At 37.5% G+C, this 6,711-nt stretch overlaps 1 pseudogene; it reads right to left on the reverse strand.

Annotated features, from left to right (window-relative positions):
- Positions 1–2,534: 2,534 nt before the first annotated feature.
- Positions 2,535–2,746, reverse strand: LOC141514684 (DNA-directed RNA polymerases I, II, and III subunit RPABC5 pseudogene; annotated as a pseudogene).
- Between the last annotated feature and the right edge of the window lie 3,965 nt (positions 2,747–6,711).

Genomic DNA, 6,711 nt, shown 5'->3' on the forward strand with positions numbered 1-6,711 from the left:
AGATGGCTCTCATTTATTCCATTCCTCAGCCAAGAATTTACTCTCCAAAGGACAGTAAATTATCTTTCTGTGGTGGCAACCCTTCAGGCATTAAAACTCTATCTATGAAGGCTGCTTAATGCATAGGTAAGATCCAGGGTTTAACTACTGCAGAATTTCCAAATGGCTCTGAGCAGCTTCTTCAATGGGCACCCTGTCTGTTTGGCTGACTGGCTCTGGGATATAGGTTTTTAAATCTTCATGTCTGGTCACGTCTCTTTGGTCTAGATGGTAAGCTACAAAGATTCAGGGTCTATACATAAAAGTAGAAAGTTTCCTAAGAAGAGATCAGCAGTGTTGGTTGCCCCAAAACTTAGGCTTATACTCACCTTATGGAAAATCTTAGTCTAATGTGGGGTGAGGGGGGAGAGAAATATTGCTATTTTCATGGCATTTGTTAAATACCAAAGGGCCATTTTTCAAGTCCTCATCTCATTCTCACACACACACACACACACACACACACACACACACACACATAAGGTTAAAAGAACAGCTCCACATATGAACACTAATGTAGAATCTATGTTTTCCTTTTCTAGCATGAATAAAACATACAGATTACAAATCACAAGAGATCATCTATGAACCTCTAATACAATTTTTTTTGCCTGCCAATCCTCCAGGTTTCCTCTTTCCCCCTTTCTTTTTTTCTTCCAGAAAATTCTCTTCCCTATTTTGTGGATGAATCCCTCCCAGGATTACCTTGTGTTCTGAGGAAGAGGGTTAAAGGGCAAATCCACAAAACTACAGAAATTATAAATGACCTGCTTGAGAACCAGTCCCTGGCTGACCCCTTGGGAATTATCTGAGCTGAAGCAGAAAAACCCCTTTCTGCTCTTTAAACTCCAAACTGTCATCCCAAAATGGGCCTGCCAGCCTTCAAGAGTTTAACAATGGTAAGAGTTGAAGTCTGCCATGTGATTAAGTGGTAAATTTTTGAGCTTACAACCCTGCTTGTATTAGTCAAAGTGTCTGAAGTTTAAAAAGAAAAAACCCTCTTTGACTACACAAAGGTATCCTCCTCTGCTCATGGCTGGAAGCCAGAGAACATTGCTGATGCCAGCACTAGATTCAGTACCATTTTCCCCAGCTGCAGAAGTAGAGGAAGCCATCAACCTCCTTGTTCAAAGTGAGGAAGGAGGGTGGTCTGCCCAGCAGCACACACAAGAGAAGCTAATGGAACTCCTTGCCAACTCTTCCCTGAATACTTGGCTTTGTGAGTAATGTTCTTTTCCCACCAGCTGTAAGATACCTGGATGCCAACTGATAATTCCAAGCAATTGGAACACGATCTTAAGCCACTTGATCTTAAGTTTGACAACAGGGGCTCTGAGAGGTCCAGAGAGACCTGGGTCACTTCCAACTTTGGATTCCCTTAGCTCTGAAAATAACAACTAAAAGGAAAAATTCATGTATAATAAAAAGGACACTAAAAACCTGAGCTAGAAGTTGAATTTTTAAAAATTATTTTAAATTTTGATTTTCTTTTCTTTCTCTGTGTATGCACTTTTAATTACTAAGAAAGAAATCTGACTCTCCTGCAATGTCCCAATCACCATTAAGACTGTTAAGACCATTCAAATGCTCTCATCATATAGCTGAATGGTAACAGTTCTTTACCTGCTAAATCTATTCCCTTTCAGCCATACCTCTATCAAATAGTCCTGCCACTTCATACCTCCCTCAGTTATTAACCATGATTGCTCGCCTAAGACCTGAAATGATAAACTAGTAAGAATGTATAAAATAGCAGTCAAGGATTGAAATTCTATTAACAATTATTTTGGGGTTAATAGAATCTTTTGAAACTTTTCTTGGGAATTTGGGAGAAGAAATAGGACAATTTTTTTCTCTTGGTTAATATCCCCAGCATAGTGCATGACACATCTTAAATACTTAATAGGTTGATTAAATGAATATAATCAAAGAAGACCTAGATAAATCAATTGAATCAATAAATCTATCAAAAATGCAATCTAGTCCTTAATTTGAGAAGAATAAAGTACTTCGATCATTGGACAAAGAGAGACAACACTACACAGGAAATTTCTCATGTTTGATGGAAAGAATTAAACATGCCTCTAGGTCTATGTATAAATCAGTAAACTAGTTTGAAGTCAATGGGTACAAAGAGAATTCAATCTAATGGTGGAGTTCTAGCCAAACCCCTAAAAAGAAATAGCTTGAAAGGAGAAAAGAATCTTTCTCTTAATTTCTCTCTCTTCCCCCCCCCAAAAAAAAAATTGCCCACCCCAGGAACCATGCAAGTTCAGGAGATCCTAAGGCTCCATTAAAGATTCCACCAATGACCAAAGTCAATACCAAACAACACCAGAGCAGGAGTCAGGAGATAACCAAGAAGCAACTTTGAGATGGACATGCCAAGGAACTGATTATTAATACATTTATTTTTTTCTATCAATATTGGGTTTATTACCATATCTCAAGGTACTGTGCCAGATGACTGAGCAAGGCCTTCAGGGGGTGAGGGCTCACTTCTCTAGAGGCACATAATTCAGAAGCTTCTCAATCAGTCCATGTGTGCCAGCAGCATCCAACTGTACCAGTAACACTATACTGGTCCATTGCCTAGTGTGTCCAGGGCATCCCCCTTGGTATACTCTACATGTAGCAGCCCCAAGTAGACCTCTCATTTATTAACCACAATCTTGTTGCACATGAAGCTGATCACCAAGATGATCATGGCAAAGACAAAGAGGCGAAGGCACTGGTGGCACATGTTATAAAACTGTGCTATGTGGGCAGCCAGCCCAACAGAGCAGCTTGACCACCACCACTGATAACATGACCTTCAGGGCATTTCATGAAGATTTCATAAAGTGAAAAAGGAATTTCCAATGAACGAGAATTGTGAAGTTACTCTAGCTAGATGTGTGCCTTACCATCATCAGACTTTAAGTTTGAGTTCACTGTCTTTAGGTGACATTGTGTATGCAGGGAGAAGAGTGCTCCACATTTAAAGAGAATATGTTATGCTATTTGTATTATACTTTCTTAGCAAATAAACTTTCTTAAAAGCTGATTAAGGCCACTGGCTAAAAGTCAATGGGAAAAAACTTAATGTACAACCATGTTAGAAGTCACCCTCAGGTGAGAAGTTGCCAGCATTCCCAATCTGTTTAGTGGAATGGTATAACATATGACTTGAACGTAATGCCTCTTGACACTTATTACCTATGTGACCTTGGGCAAAATATTTGATTTTCCCAGACCTCTGAGGGGGCTTGGATGAGATAACCTCTGAGGTCCCTTCCAGCTCTAGACCTATGATCCTATCATCCAAAAGAACTTCAAACTTATAGAGCAGATTTTAAAAATTACATCAAACATAAATGATACTCTCAAGCCTAGAAAGATCTAAAAAAACTTAACTTTTTGTTTACTTTTGCTTCCTTTTTTAAAAATCAGTGTTGGAAAATTCACTTTCACTAAGAGAACAGAAGTTAACATGGACTGTTTTTAAAGGAAATAGATAGAACCCTGGACCAGGAAGTCAGGAGGACCTAAGTTCAAATCCAACCTTAGATACTTGCTAGCTTGGTGGTCCTGAGCAAGTCACTTAACCCTAATTGCCATCAAAATAAACAAACAAGCAAACAAACAAATAAATAAATAAATAGGTGAATGAATGAATGAATGAATAAATGAATAAACAAATAAATGAATGAATGAATAAAGGCAATCAAGCATCATTCCAAATAAATATCAATCAATCAAACAAAAATAATCATTTATTAAATGACAACTATGCTCATACTAAGTGTACAAAGTCAAAAAGGAAATGACCCTTGCCTGGTGGAGATGTTTCAATTCACTTCAGTCCATGGAGAGGATGACATTAACTTCCTGCCAAGTGATAATTCTCTGCTCCTAATGATTCAGCAGGCTGATCACTGAAGAGTTTTTCTTCAACATCATCTAATACTTATGCCTGGGACCCAAGCAACCAGCCAGAAGTCTGCATTGTATTGTTTGTATCTGGTACATTTTTCCTATTTCTTTTGGTGTCTTCTAATATGTTTCCTATAAATCTAGTAACTCCCCCCTCCCTTTTTTAAAATGTCCCATTAAATAACCTTAAGCAACTCCCTTTTCGGTCAAAGTCTGGGACAATTTAACCCCTAGTCATAGGGGTGTGAACAGGGTGTGCTAACTATGCCTGGGCACACCCACCTCTTGTGCAGCAGGGTTGCCTAGGATCCTGAGCATTCGAGAATGAGAACTGTTTTCTCAATCTCTTGGATCCCCAATGTGCTTCAGTTACTTCTGTTTCTTTCCTTTGTTTACTACTTTCTTCTAAGAGGCTATGGGGTAGGATCTAGTGACTTAGTCATCCTCTAGTCTGAGGCTCCTCTAGAAACTCCTTCCAGGCTAACTGCAGCAGTACCTTACCCATTCAGGTGGTACTACTGCCTTCTGGCCAGTCTGACTCTTCCTCACCACTAGGAGGCCCCCACTGCTGTCCTGGGACTACAACTAACTATGACCAGGTCAAGAAAAAAAAACATCAGTTAAGCATTTTTCCCCTTTTGATATTTTCCATGGTTCAGCACATAAATATATATGACCTTGAAACAGGAACATCTCCAGTCATCCTGATCCATATCTGATGACTGGACCCAGATGACTCCAGAGGCGAAAATGAGACTGGTGACATTCATTACACTGCACTCAAATACAATTCACTGGCTTTTCTTGGCATCACCTCTCTGATGTCATTGTCTTCTTCAAAGACTAAACACAAACATAAACATCAACATCATCATCATCATCAACATGCTGCATATATGTGTGTGTGTGTATGTAAATGTGTGTTCATACCATGCTCTGGATTAATTTTATTCATTTAAATTAATTTTATTCATTTAACATTATTCTAAATCTGGGAATTGCTTGTTTACAGAGAGAAATGTCCAAAATTATGTCCCCTTAAGCTCTTAGACATCTCTCTCCCCAAAGACAAATTATACTAATAAGTATAAGAATTTTGAATAAGAAAAGGTCATTTGTTGCCTTTTAGTCATGTTAAAAAAAAATAATGTATTAAAATTCAGTTTTGGAGTCAACAAACAATAGTGTCTGGATCTTCTGCTAAAATTACTAGAGTTCTTGAATTCTTTCCTTGATCACTCCCTTCAAGGATTGAAAAGGTTTCCTTCCTGTGATCAATATCTTAATCCTTTCTGCTAGGATTGAAAGGGCTTCCTTCTGTAGGATCAATATCTTAATCCTTTCTGAATGGAGAAGAGGGTACTGCCTTTCAGTTGGGTTAGAGCCTAATCACTTCAGGGGCTGGGAAAGGCAATGTTCTTAACTAGGTGAGGGGTTTAATTTCTTCTACATTTGGTTTACACCCAGAAATTTCAGCCTTTGTTCTTGACCTTTTACAGACTTGTTAAAGAGAAAATTCTGGAGTTTTAGACTAAAGAAAACAAAATTTCTTGATATTTTAAGTTAAACTGAAAAGAGAACTTTCTAATATGCTTCTAATATGCTTCCACCTAGGTAGGGAAGGCAAAGAAGTTAAAAGTAAAAAAATTTTAAGACTGTACCTTTGGCTATCAATTCTTAAACTTCTCTAGCAACCCTTCACAGGCAAAGTAAAGAGTAAGAAGAGGAAAATGGTACAGTTGGAAAGATAATTTTAGTGAAAAAGTTAGGCTGAAAACATTGTTATGTATTTTAAAGATAACAATAAATTTGATTTAAAAGGACTCTTGTCAAAAATTGTATTTTTGAAGTAAAATTTAGTTAACTTTTAAAAGTTTAAGTTTTAGAATCTTATCTTTATGGAATAAAAAAAATGTTCTTTGTGATTAAGTAATAAATGCTCATCTTTTAAAAAATAAAAGAAAATTCCCTGTGTGCCTCCCTAATGAAATGTCTTTCACTCTGCTTGGTATCCTTTTGCATCCAATCCTAGTATTTTCACTTTCTTTTTTCTGAGATCTAGGGATCACAGGAAAATTAAGGGGGTAATGCTAAGCATCTGAGGCTTTTAAAGAACATCTGTTAATAGATGTAACATTCACAAAGCATAGCATAGGAATTCCTTTTAATATAATGATATACACCTACCCCACCCAAAAAAATGTTAACATGTTTGAGAGCAGGGATTCTCTTTTGTCTTTGTGCTCCCAAACCTGCCTGTTATTATGCAGAAAGTATATAAATTTCTGTTGTATAGAATAAAGTTCTCAGGAGTTCACATATTATTCCAGATCCCTTTGAGGTTGCTAAACATTTCTAGGGGGGCTTGTATGAGATTTTTTTTTCCCCTAACTCCCAACTTTCATTGGACTTTGACTGCTAGGTCACTAAGTGAAATGCAACCCGAGGCCTACTCAAATTCTTCTAGGCTTCAAAGTCTAGTTCAAATCTTCTCTAATCACTAACTATTCTGAATCCCTTTACCTCAAGCATTCAGGATTTCATCAAGATAGATTCTACCTCCACCAATGCAGATTGTAATGTCTCTATGACTTAATAACACATTTTCAAGAACTGTTATAATTAGAAAAATAAATCATCTTTTGGCCAGCCTCCCCAAACTTAACTATCTGACCCTTGGACAACAAACACAGAGTTCATCATCACTTGTCTTTTTCTCTTGGAGGACAGTACCAATCAGTCATTAAGTCAGTAAAC

This window comes from Macrotis lagotis, chromosome 1, assembly GCF_037893015.1.
Source record: "Macrotis lagotis isolate mMagLag1 chromosome 1, bilby.v1.9.chrom.fasta, whole genome shotgun sequence".
Taxonomy (NCBI): domain Eukaryota; kingdom Metazoa; phylum Chordata; class Mammalia; order Peramelemorphia; family Peramelidae; genus Macrotis; species Macrotis lagotis.